This window comes from Hyla sarda, chromosome 1 (genome assembly GCF_029499605.1).
Source record: "Hyla sarda isolate aHylSar1 chromosome 1, aHylSar1.hap1, whole genome shotgun sequence".
Lineage (NCBI taxonomy): Eukaryota > Metazoa > Chordata > Amphibia > Anura > Hylidae > Hyla > Hyla sarda.
Window position 1 is genome coordinate 394430272 of NC_079189.1, and position 13695 is coordinate 394443966.

Consider the following 13695-nt stretch of genomic DNA (forward strand, 5'->3'; position numbering starts at 1 on the left):
GACGTTATTTAGGCTGGGGAGGGCCAGTAACAATGGTCCTCGCCCACCCTGGTAACGCCAGGCTGTTGCTGTTTTGTTGGTATCGTGCTGATACTGAATATACAGGGAACCCTATGCGTTTCTTTTTTCATAAATAGAAATAAAACAAAAAAACAAAACGCATAGGGTTCCCCCTATTTTCAGTATCAGCCAGATACCAACCAAGCAGCAACAGCCTGACGTTACCAGGGTGGGCGAGGACCATTGTTACTGGCCCTCCCCAGCCTAAATAACGCCAGCCTTTTACCGCCTAGGCCCAGGAGCACCATTTTTGATGCTCCGGGCCTGTTGGTACCGGCTCTTCCCGGCACCCCTGTGGCGGTGGGCACCGAGGTAATAATTGGGGGTTAGCGTTAGCTGTTTTTGGGGCTAACGCTAAGCCCCGGCTTAGTCATGGATTCCGTCTATTAGACAGCCTCCATAACTAAGCCTGAATATTCAATAAAAAAGAAAACACAACACATTGGAAAAAAATTTTTATTTTAAAAAACACTCCCCCACAGCCCTCGTTAACCATTTTATTAAAATATAAAAAAATCCTGTTCATCCGTCGTAATCCATCGAATCAGTCGTAATCCTCTGCATACACGGATCTGAAACGAGAAGAAAAAAAACACAAAAAAAATAGGTTAGGACATTTTTTGTGCTCTCTGCAGGTGAGAGCGCCCATAATGCAATGTCTACCTAAACAGTGAGCCTCCAATTGGTGCAAAACTACAACTCCCAGCATGCCCAGACAGCCTTCGGCTGTCTGGGCATGCTGGGAGTTGTAGTTTAGCAACAGCTGGAGTCTCCCTGTCTGGGTAGACACTGCCAGAAGGGTCTGTTCACATTATCCAATACGGACAATGTTAACAGAGCCTTATACCCTTGCCAGCCTGGATTGCGTATGTAGCTCCGCCCCCTAATGACATCATCACCATGGGGCGGAGCTACACGGACTGGACGGAGGTAAGGGGACTTCTCCATCTTCTGTATACACTATATACAGCTATCTATAGATAGCTGTATATAGTGTATACCGCCCAAAGGGTTAACCTACACTGTCTAGCAGTGTAAGTTAACTCTTTCCTTGTTGGGCTGGTGCATAGCGCACAGCTCAGCAAGGGGTTAAGTGAGCCAGCAATACTGTATACACATTGCAGGCTCACTGTAAGTTCTTGCTGGGCAGTAGATATACGATGTATATCTACGGCTCAGCGTCAGCTGTTCTCCGGGCTCTGTAGCCTTGAGAACAGCTGATCCCGACAGTCACTTTGATCGCAGCGGGTGTCAGGAGAAATGATATCCGCTGGGATCTGTCCCTTACTGCAGGTACTAATACTCCCAACATGGAGAACACTCTGCTCCATGCTCGGAGTTGTAGTACCTGCATTAACAGACAGATCGCAGCGAGTGTCACTTCTCCTGATCCTCCTGTATAATGTACAGATGCAGCAGCCGATGGTCCCCTGCACTGCCGTATATATACACATATTCCTATTTCCCACAGAGTTGTGATTGGCTGGAACCATCTGACCAATCACAGCTCTGTGGGAAATATGAATATGTGTATATATACGTGAGTGCAGGGGACCATAGAAGAGCTGCCGGCCGCATCTATACATTATACAGGAGGATCGCAAGGGACCCCAGCGATCTGTCAATTAGTACAGGTAACTACTACTCCTATCATGGAACAGTGTGTTCCATGCTGGGAGTAGTAGTACTACCTAAAAAATGTTTAAAAAAAGTGAAACACACACACACACTACATTTTTATTATTGTCGGCTACATTTTTAGTGCCCTACCCGCGCACATAAATTGATCCCTGTTTAAAAATGAATAAAAATTTTGTTATAAAAAAGATATATTTCGTTAAATACAATTTTTTCCATCACTGCTGTATCTTTTTTATTATTATTTTTTAATGGTACCCTACTAAATTTTAATAAAAAGGTATCTCCAACACTTTTTTGGATCGCTAAAGTCCAAAAGAGAATAAAAAACGCCTGAAAAAACGCCAAATTTAAAACCCACATGGCGTTTTTCTTGGCGTTTTTTCACTCCCATAGACTTCTATGGGAGAAAAACGCCAAGATTTTCCCGAAAAAACGCCAAAGTCTCGACAAGAGGTCGTTTTTTAAAAAACTGCCAAGGAGCCCAAAAACGCCAAAAGGATTAAAAAAACGCCAAACTGAAAAACGACAAGTGGATTTGGCATTTTGCAGTTTACTATTGACTTGCAGCTAACATCTGGCCGCAGCGTTTTTTCACAAGTGGAAACCTAGCCTAAAACTGGAATTTTTTTGTTGATCTTAAATGTCTCAAGAGAATCTTGTTGCCTCATAACTCTGGTGCTTAACGTCTATTTTAATCCCTTAGTGACAGAATTTTAGATTTAAAGTTGGGCACGTTATTGTTCCAGCAGTCACAACTTTTGGCTGTATGAGACCTTATAATTTGGGGGAGGGGTTGCAGTTTTTATAGAAATAATTAGATAAGCTATAAATATACAGAAAGGGAGGCTGACCGCTTCCATTATAATTGTGTGACAAACAGGCCGTCGCTACAGGACAGGATAACCAAGCAATTGCTTGGGGCCCCGAGCTGGCTGGGGGCCCCCGAGCACAGCCAGTGCTTGCCCGTCCTGTAGCGATTAACAATCCTGCTCTTGGAGCTTGTGCTCCGGGCCCCAGGCACCCAGTCAAACAAGAGGGCCCCCGAATGTCTGACATTTTTTTTAAATAAACTCATTTGCAGCTTTGGAGTTCTTCTCACCTCACCACAATCAAGCTCCCCCCACCCCCGCTGCACTTGGTATCTTCCCTCAGCCCGGACTTGCCTTCAGCCGTCTGAGCTGGAGGAGGGGGAGGGGGAGAGAGCTGTGAGGAAAGGAGACCGCAGAGGCTGTACAACATGGGGCCTGACTACAGTAGGTGTCCCTGGATGTATATATATATATGTGTGTGTATAAGCATGTGTGTGTGGAGATATATATATGTGTGTACATATGTGTATGTCTATGTATTGTGCCTGTGTTACTACTGTGGATGACTATATGTAAAGTGCATGTGTGTATCCATACCAGTGTTTCCCAACCAGGGTGCCTCCAGTTGTTGCAAAACTTCAACTCCCAGCATGCCCAGACAGCGAAAGGCTGTCTGGGAATGCTGGGAGTTATAGTTTTGCAACCTCTGTAGGCATCCTGGTTGGGAAACACTGATCTATTCTATCTGTGTGTGTATGGTGCATGTATAGTATGTAATGTGTACAGTATGTGTGTATAATGCATGTATAGTATGTAATGTGTACAGTATGTGTGTATAATGCATGTATAGTATGTAATGTGTACAGTATGTGTGTGTATGAAGCATGTATAGTATGTAAAGTGTACAGTATGTGTGTGTATGATGCATGTATAGCATGTAATGTGTACAGTGTGTGTGTGTATGATGCATGTATAGCATGTAATGTGTACAGTGTGTGTGTGTATGATGCATGTATAGCATGTAATGTGTACAGTGTGTGTGTGTGTGTATGATGCATGTACAGTATGTAACGTGTACAGTATGTGTGTATGATGCATTTACAGTATGTAATGTGTACAGTATGTGTGTATGATACATGTACAGTATGTAATGTGTACAGTGTGTTGTGTGTGTATGATGCATGTACAGTATGTAATGTGTACAGAATGTGTGTATCATGCATGTACAGTTTATAATGTGTACAGTATGTGTGTATCATGCATGTATAGTATGTAATGTGTACAGTGTGTCGTGTGTGTATGATGCATGTACAGTATGTAATGTGTACAGTGTGTTATGTGTGATGCATGTAGAGTATGTAATGTGTACAGTATGTTGTGTGTGTATGATGCATGTACAGTATGTAATGTGTACAGTATGTTGTGTGTGTATGATACATGTACAGTATGTAATGTGTACAGTGTGTGTGTATGATGCATGTACAGTATGTAATGTGTACAGTATGTGTGTGTATGATGCATGTACAGTATGTAATGTGTACAGTATGTGTATATGATGCATGTACAGTATGTAATGTGTACAGTATGTGTATGATGTATGTACAGTATGTAATGTGTACAGTATGTGTGTGTATGATGCATGTACAGTATGTAATGTGTACAGTATGTGTGTGTATGATGCATGTACAGTATGTAATGTGTACAGTATGTGTGTGTATGATGCATGTACAATATGTAATGTGTACAGTATGTGTGTGTGTATGATGCATGTACAGTATGTAATGTGTACAGTGTGTGTGTCTGTATGATGCATGTACAGTATGTAATGTGTACAGTGTGTATGATGCATGTACAGTATGTGTGTATGATGCATGTACAGTATGTAATGTGTACAGTATGTGTATATGATGCATGTACAGTATGTAATGTGTACAGTATGTTGTGTGTGTATGATACATGTACAGTATGTAATGTGTACAGTGTGTGTGTATGATGCATGTACAGTATGTAATGTGTACAGTGTGTGTGTATGATGCATGTACAGTATGTAATGTGTACAGTATGTGTATATGATGCATGTAGAGTATGTAATGTGTACAGTGTGTGTGTGTATGATGCATGTACAGTATGTAATGTGTACAGTGTGTGTGTATGATGGATGTACAGTATGTAATGTGTACAGTGTGTTGTGTGTGTATGATGGATGTACAGTATGTAATGTGTACAGTATGTGTGTATGATGCATGTACAGTATGTAATGTGTACAGTGTGTGTGTGATGCATGTACAGTATGTAATGTGTACAGTGTGTGTGTGATGCATGTACAGTATGTAATGTGTACAGTGTGTTGTGTGTGTGTATGATGCATGTACAGTATGTAATGTGTACAGTGTGTTGTGTGTGTATGATGCATGTATAGTATGTAATGTGTACAGTATGTGTGTGTATGATGCATGTATAGTATGTAATGTGTACAGTATGTGTGTGTATTATGCATGTATAGTATGTAATGTGTGCAGTATGTGTGTGTATTATGCATGTATAGTATGTAATGTGTGCAGTATGTGTGTATTATGCATGTATAGTATGTAATGTGTGCAGTATGTGTGTATTATGCATGTATAGTATGTAATGTGTACAGTGTGTGTGTATGATGCATGTACAGTATGTAATGTGTAGTGTGTGATGCATGTACAGTATGTAATGTGTACAGTGTGTGTGATGCATGTACAGTATGTAATGTGTACAGTGTGTGTGTGAGATACATGTACAGTGTGTGTGTATGATGCATGTACAGTATGTAATGTGTACAGTGTGTTGTGTGTGTATGAAGCATGCATGTACAGTATGTAATGTGTATGAAGCATGCCTGTACAGTATGTAATGTGTACAGTGTATTGTGTGTGTATATAATGCATGCAGTGGCGGATCCAAGGGGGGGGGGGGGTCCCGTGCGTGCGCCCATTGGAAAGCAACGCGGATGAGCGGAGCAGCGAACAGACATGCGCTGGCCAGCATGGTAAGTGACCAGCGACACATCAGCTTTAGTGCTCTGGCCACCGCTCCTCCAGTCCTCGGACCTACTGCTATGGTGGCCGGACAAAAGGAGCAGTGGTCAGAACACTGAAGTAGGGCAGTAAACAGACATAAAGCCTCCAGCCATACACTGTATGGCTGGAGGCTGTATGTCTGTGGGGGGACATACTACACCTAATGTGGGGGGACTATACTGCACCTAATGTGGAGAACTATACTGCACCTAATGTGGGGGACTATACTAGTGTGGAGAACTATACTGCACCTAATGTGGGGGACTATACTAATGTGGAGAACTATACTGCACCTATTGTGGGAACTATACTGCACCTAATGTGGGGGACTATACTAATGTGGAGAACTATACTGCACCTAATGTGGGGAACTATACTGCACCTAATGTGGAGAACTATACTGCACTTAATGTGGGGGGGGACTATACTGCACCTAATGTGGGGGGGGGGGACTATACTGCACCTAATGTGGGGGGAACTATACTGCACCTAATGTGGAGAACTATACTGCACCTAATGTGGAGAACTATACTGCACCTAATGTGGGGACTATACTGCACCTAATGTGGGGGGAACTATACTGCACCTAATGTGGAGAACTATACTGCACCTAATATGGGGGACTATACTAATGTGGGGAACTATACTGCACCTAATGTGGGGAACTATACTGCACCTAATGTGGGGGACTATACTAATGTGGAGAACTATACTGCACCTAATGTGGGGAACTATACTGCACCTAATGTGGGGGAACTGTACTGCACCTAATGTGGGGAGAACTATACTGCACCTAATGTGGGGAGAACTATACTGCACCTAATGTGGGGAGAACTATACTGCACCTAATGTGGGGAGAACTATACTGCACCTAATGTGGGGAGAACTATACTGCACCTAATGTGGGGGAACTATACTGCACCTAATGTGGGGGAACTACAGCCTAATGGGGGGGGAACTATACTGCACCTAATGTGGGGAACTATACTGCACCTAATGTGGGGAACTATACTGCACCTAATATGGGGAACTATACTGCACCTAATGTGGGGAACTATACTGCCTAATGTGGGGGAACTATACAGCACCTAATGTGGGGGAACACTGCTAGCCTAATGTGGGGGGAACCCTGCTGCACCTAATGTGGGGGGAACTGTGCCGTGCCTAACGTGGGGAGGAACTGTGCCGCACCTAATGTGGGGGGGAACTGTGCTGCACCTAATGTGGAGGCCTCGTATCGACGTTCGCTCACATCGCGCTTCCAGCATTCAAGGGCCGGCGTTACTACGTCCTGACGCTGGCCCTAGAGCGTGACGTGCGTGAACATCAAGGGGGGGGGGGGGGGGCCTCCATGTCCATTTTGCTTGCGGTCCCCAAATTCCTTCAAACGGCCCTGGTGACAAAAGCTTCTGGAGAACTTGTGTGGAAGAGTTCATGCAGTTTCATCATACAGAAGGATACAGAAAATGGTGACCCCATTGAAAGCACAAAAGCACATGTAATTTTCCAGGGTGTCTCCTTGAGATCAGATAGAAAGGAATAACTAAATAAGGTAATACTAGCTGAATATATATATATATATATATATATATATATATATATATACACACAAAAGGATGACCACAGCACTCCAAAGTATCAAAAATAAAAAGTGACTTTTATTCACACAGGCAAGTGCGACATTTCGGTGTTCTCACAACACCATTCTCAAGCCCTCAATATAGCTCTCAAAATATATATATATATATACAAGGGTTGGTGTGAGACAGCACCGGGGACCAACCTTCGTGCATGTGAAACACCCAGGCAGCCAGCCTGGTGTTAATGTGTGCAAAGTCCAGGAATCACAGCACCAATAGGTCTAGGATCTTCATAAGCTGGTTTCTTTATTCACCCCAAAAATACAACGTTTCGGCAACAATAGCCTTTATCAAGCATGCTTGATAAAGGCTATTGTTGCCGAAACGTTGTATTTTTGGGGTGAATAAAGAAACCAGCTTATGAAGATCCTAGACCTATTGGTGCTGTGATTCCTGGACTTTGCATATATATATATATATATATATATATATATATATATTTGTGTTCGGGGCTTCACGCTCATGCTCGTGGTTACAGCAATACATACGTACCTGTATGGAAAATAATATACTAAACCTAACGGTCAGAATTGTGCCCAATGACCGCGACGGAGGGCACGCCTATAGTGGGCATGCCCTGTAATGGATAATTGAAAAAAGGGAGGGTTGGGAGGGTTCCGCAAAATGTGACGTACGCCCCTCCCGTAGGAGCAGGGGTGTTATATACCCCCGCCCCTAGCCACAACTACTTGACACCCCGCCTGAACACGTGTGGGGCGGAGCTCCCGCCCCTCACACAAATTCAGCCGATAGGCTTCCCACTTGTGTTCGGGGCTTCACGCTCATTCTCGTGGTTACAGCAATACATACGTACCTGTATGGAAAATAATATACTAAACCTAACGGTCAGAATTGTGCCCAATGACCGCGACGGAGGGCACGCCTATAGTGGGCAAAAATGAACCTGGTAGGAATAGAAAAAGGGTTAATAAACATGGATCAAACCCAACAACCTTAACACATACTCCAAATTTAACCTCTAGATTGAGATCAAAATAAAGAATCTGCAAATTACTTAGCCTAGTAATTGATGCCTGGAACCAATGAGCTGATGGAGACTTACTATTCACTATTCTGTAATCAACGACCAGATCAAACTGACATACAAGCAGATAAATGCCTCTTCAACATGCTTGCCTGTGAAATTGTGGTAAGAGGGAAACCCATAGATACCTGTCAGGCACCCTGTGAAACTATCAAGTACCCGCTATTAGTTGGCAAAAATAAACTGTTAGCAAGTGACCCACAGCACGCTGACAGACCTTTCCTGAGTGACATAAATTATTTCCATGAAAATGTGTCTGTGACAACAATTTCACAGTGAATGCTCCTGCAGACGTGGCAGGTAAGAAGTTTACAACCGCCTACTTGTCGTGATGTAATTGCTCAGTAGACGTGCCAGTAAAACAATTACGCAGTGCCTTCCCCTGCAGAAGTTGCAGGTAGCATGGGTATACAACAGTCTGTGAAGTGTGATATTATCGCTCTGAAGCTGTGTCCCTAGCAGCAATTGCTTGGTGCATCCCCGTAGCCGTTTTCACAGGTATACAACGGCCTGTGAATCGAGATGTTATTGCTCTGAAGAAGTGTCAGTACCAATAACCTGCTTGGTGCCTCCCCCTGCAGACATGGCAGGCGTAACTGGTAAACAAGCCACCTATATGTCATAATAATAATTGCTGTACAGCCGTGTCAGTACAATAACCTGCGTGGCGTATTTTTCCCTTTTTTTTTTTTTTTTTTTTTTGCAAAAGTGGCAGGCATAACAGGTAAACCACCACCTATGTGTCGTAATGTTATTGCTCTGAAGATGTGTACGTAGCCATAATTACATGGTGCATCCCCTTGCAGACGTGCAGGTATAATGGGTGTGCAACAGCCTATGAATCGAGATGTTATTGCTCTGAACACGTGACAGATAACAATAACCTGCATGGTGCCTCCCCCTGCAGACGTGGCAGGCCTATCAGGAAACTAACCACCTATGTGCCATAATGTTATTTCTCTGAAGATGTGTCAGTAGCAAGAATTTCGTGGTTCATCCCCTGCAGATGTGGCAGGTATGATGGGTATACAACACCCTGTGAATCGAGATGTTATTGCTCTGAATACGTGTCCGTAACAATAACCTGCATGGTGCCTCCCCCTGCAGACGTGGCAGGCATAACAGGTAAACAACCACCTATGTGACGTGATGTTATTGCGCTGAAGATGTGTCAGTAGCAACAATTACGTGGTGCAGACCTGCAGACGTGGCAGGTATAACGGGTATACAATAGCCTGTGGATCGAGATGTTATTGCTCTGAATGCGAGTCAGTAACAATAACCTGCGTGGTGCCTCCCCCCTGCAGACGTGGCAGGCATAACAGGTAAACAACCACCTATGTATCGTGATGTTATTGCGCTGAAGATGTGTCAGTAGCAACAATTCCGTGGTGCATCCCCTGCAGACGTGGCAGGTATGACGGGTGTACAACAGCCTGTGAATCGAGATGTTATTGCTCTGAATACGTGTCAGTAACAATAAACTGCGTGGTGCCTCCCCCCCTGCAGACGTGGCAGGCATAACAGGTAAACAACCACCTATGTGTCGTGATGTTATTGCGCTGAAGATGTGTCAGTAGCAACAATTCCGTGGTGCATCCCCTGCAGACGTGGCAGGTATGACGGGTGTACAACAGCCTGTGAATCGAGATGTTATTGCTCTGAATACGTGTCAGTAACAATAACCTGCATGGTGCCTCCCCCCTGCAGACGTGGCAGGCATAACAGGTAAACAACCACCTATGTGTCGTGATGTTATTGCGCTGAAGATGTGTCAGTGCAACAATTCCGTGGTGCATCCCCTGCAGACGTGGCAGGTATGACGGGTGTACAACAGCCTGTGAATCGAGATGATATTGCTCTGAATACGTGTCAGTAACAATAACCTGCGTGGTGCCTCCCCCTGCAGACGTGGCAGGCATAACAGGTAAACAACCACGTATGTGTATCATGACGTTATTTCTCTGAAGGAATGTCAGTAACAAGAACCAGCATAATGCCTCCCCCTGCAATGTGGCAGGTATAACGGGTGAACCACCACCTGTGTGTAATACTATCGTTGTTCTGAAGCAGTGTCGGACAATAGTCTGTGTGTGCCTCCCCCCTGTGGTTGTGGCAGTCACAACAGGTAAACCACCCCCTGCGTATCATAATGTTGTTGTTCTGAAGGCGTGTCAGTATTAATGACCTGTGTGGGGCCTCCCCCCTGCAGAAGTGGCTGGCATGACAGGTACTGACAACCTGTCAGTGTGAAGTAACTTTTGGCAATAACTGGACACTATAACGTAAGCCCCCAAGCGTGAGCACAGTGTAGTTGATATCGTATGAGCTGTACGATGGTATGTGCATCCTAGAACTGCATGCACTGTATCGAAGTACTCACTACGTACCGTGAATACTATAAGCATATACAGCACAGCGACACCACCACCTCGCCGATGCCGTACCCCATCATATGGCAACAATGCCACGAACGTCCAAACAACCCGAATGCCGGTCGCATGGAACCCAAAGAACCAATCCCCACCCACGCACAACCAGTCCCGTGTGTAGAGTGCATGTGTGGCACAAAAGCAATGGATGGCTGAACAATGAGAGTGCATGAAAACAGTAAGAGCTAAGGATGAATGAACAGCATGGTATGGATGCTATGAGCGCGTGGACCGTATGAATGTCATAGGTGAAATGTGAATGCCACGGGCCATTTGGCCCGTGTAACTGCTGTGAGCGGATGATCGGTATAAATATCCTTAGCTTGTGATCCGAATAAAGCTATTGCATATGGACAGTATGACTATGCGTGTATGAACCACGAGCAAGCCAAAAAGCGGAAGACCAGAATGCCAATAACGTATGAAACCGTATGCTTTAACAACCCAGTGATGATGCCATGGACGTATGTAAACACCATGAGCATATGACCACTATAGAACCAAGAGCTTATGAACAGTATAACAGCCATGGGTGTCTGCAACAGTATCAGTGCCGTGAGAGTATGACCAGAATGTATGTTGTGATCATGTAAATGGTAAACACCATGTGCATAAAACAGCAACTCGTGGGTGTGAACAGTATAAGATTGTGAACAAGCGGTCAGTGTAAATATCATGAGCGGTATACATGCCACGGGTGTCTGCAGTGTATGACTGGCCCGAGCGAACCGACAGAACAACTACTATGGCTTGTCCAGCATGAATGCCACAAACATATCGTCAGTATGTTCCATGAGCGAATGGATACCATGAGCACCTAAGAACGTATAGCCATAACATGTAGACTGCCAATGCCATGCGCAAAACGCCCCGAGTGTGCGCACAGCATGACGCCATGAACAAGTGAGCGATACCAGTGGCATGAGCTCTAAACAGCATGAACACTGTGCGCTCGCCCAGAGTATGCCCCACCAGCATGTACATGGAATGTCATGAATGGAAGAACAGTGTAAATGCCCCGTGATCAGCATGCAACCGTATAGATGTCCTGACCATATTAACAGTATAGACGTCCTGAGCATATCAACAGAATAAATGCCATGAGCATAACAAAACAATAACTGCCAAGGCGCATGAACGGCGCAATGCCGCAGCAAACGCCTAGTGTCAATGCCACGGCATATGCACAGTGCAAACGCGCTTGGCGTATGAACAAATGCGTATGGGATAGATTCCTTGAGCGTACGGACAGCTTAGTGCTAAAAGCGTATGAATAGTGTGAATGTTATGAGTGTGAATACAGTAACCCAAGAGCGTGCATACAGTAATAGTGCCATGAGCGGGAGGACGGAGAGAAACAATGAGCATGTGAACCGAGTGAAATGCTATGAGCACCTGAACAGTATACAAGGCCATGAGTAAAGGAAAACCATGAGCATATGAACAGTGTAAATGCTGAGAGCGCATGGACAGTATAATGCCGTGACAACGAACGCATGAACAGAATAAATGTCATGCGCGTATATGTATATATACACATATACACATTTTTTTTTTATACCATTTTACCGAGGTTGGTATATGACCATTGATAATTTATATTGGGGATCTTGGCAGACTATTGCGCTGTGTTCATTTCAACCTAATGCAGTAATAATATAGTATATAATCTTATAACTACAATGACAGAAAACTATTACCTAACCATGTGCTTGGACTTAAAAACGACCTTCATGTTATGATGAACTAAGCTTACAACACCCTTCCAAATAAGCATGTATATATATGTACACATACATGCATGCACCCCTATACATATACACATATGAACCCATACACTTATTTTTTTTTTTATATATATATTTTTTTATATATACCTCTTTATCTGTAACCAGAATAACTGACCGCACACGTGCGCACGCAGCGCCACATGGCGGTGGCGTTCGTGTACTGCAGCGAGCCGGAGCTGGAACTGAACTGCCGGAACTTGCCTCCTAGAACACCGGACCCGTGTCGGCGTTGCGGAGGCGAGTCCCCGAGAGGGTTTATGATAACTAACAACTACGTGCCGTATGAACACTTAACCTCCGTGGCCCCCCGGGAACCATACAGCAGTGTTCGGCAGCGCTGCAGCCCCACATGTCTGCCAGCTACTTGTTACAGTGACCCGCAGTACGGCTAAGTAAGTTACTTAATATAGGAGCGAATAAAAATAAAACAGCAATTCAAATGGCCGGGGTACCGGCCCATACCCGATAGGTACACCTGCAAAGGTCCGAAACTTGCCACCGACGCCAACGAACTCCAAAGACTGACGACCCAAGGAGTGTGGGGTGGGGGCGCCCGAGCTAGCGGCGGTACCCCGCAACTGAACCACTGCCAAACACAAGCACGTCCGCAAAATGTGACGTACGCCCCTCCCGTAGGAGCAGGGGTGTTATATACCCCCGCCCCTAGCCACAACTACTTGACACCCCGCCTGAACACGTGTGGGGCGGAGCTCCCGCCCCTCACACAAATTCAGCCGATAGGCTTCCCACATATATATATATATATATATATATATTATGGGAGACTAGCAATACAATGAGTAAAAAAATATAGAGCACTTCTTTAAAGAGAAACTGACAGGCTGTTCACTCTATGTAAACCCAATACACTTGGCTATAGTGCAGGTGAACAGGAAACAAGTTGTGACTTACAGAAATTGGTGCAGGTGTTTAGACGTTATTGTAACACTCACGTTTCAGAAGACAGGAACACCAGTAGATGTGGATCCGCTTGACCTGTGTGATAGATGACTCGGACCGTACCAGGGAGCAAAATCTAAGGTGCTGCTGGTTTTCACCAGAGCCTGCCGCAAAGCGGGATGGACTTGCTGGGGCAGGTGGCACCCAGGTCGCTACCCCTGGCACAGCTTGACCACACAGGTGGCTGAGGAATTCAAGGCACCGGAGGAATAAGGCAGCTCGTGGTCAGGATAGCAGAAGGTCAGGGCAGGCGGCACAGTAGCGTAGT

The 13695-nt window shown here is 44.8% G+C and overlaps 1 long non-coding RNA gene across 1 annotated transcript in view; it reads left to right on the forward strand.

Moving 5' to 3' along the window:
• The first annotated feature begins 2904 nt into the window (after window positions 1-2904).
• LOC130276572 (uncharacterized) overlaps window positions 2905-13695 on the forward strand; it is a 51190-nt gene continuing 40399 nt past the window's right edge. The window contains exon 1 of the long non-coding RNA XR_008845170.1: window positions 2905-2954. This is a non-coding gene — a long non-coding RNA (uncharacterized LOC130276572). The remainder of the gene's footprint in view (window positions 2955-13695) is intronic.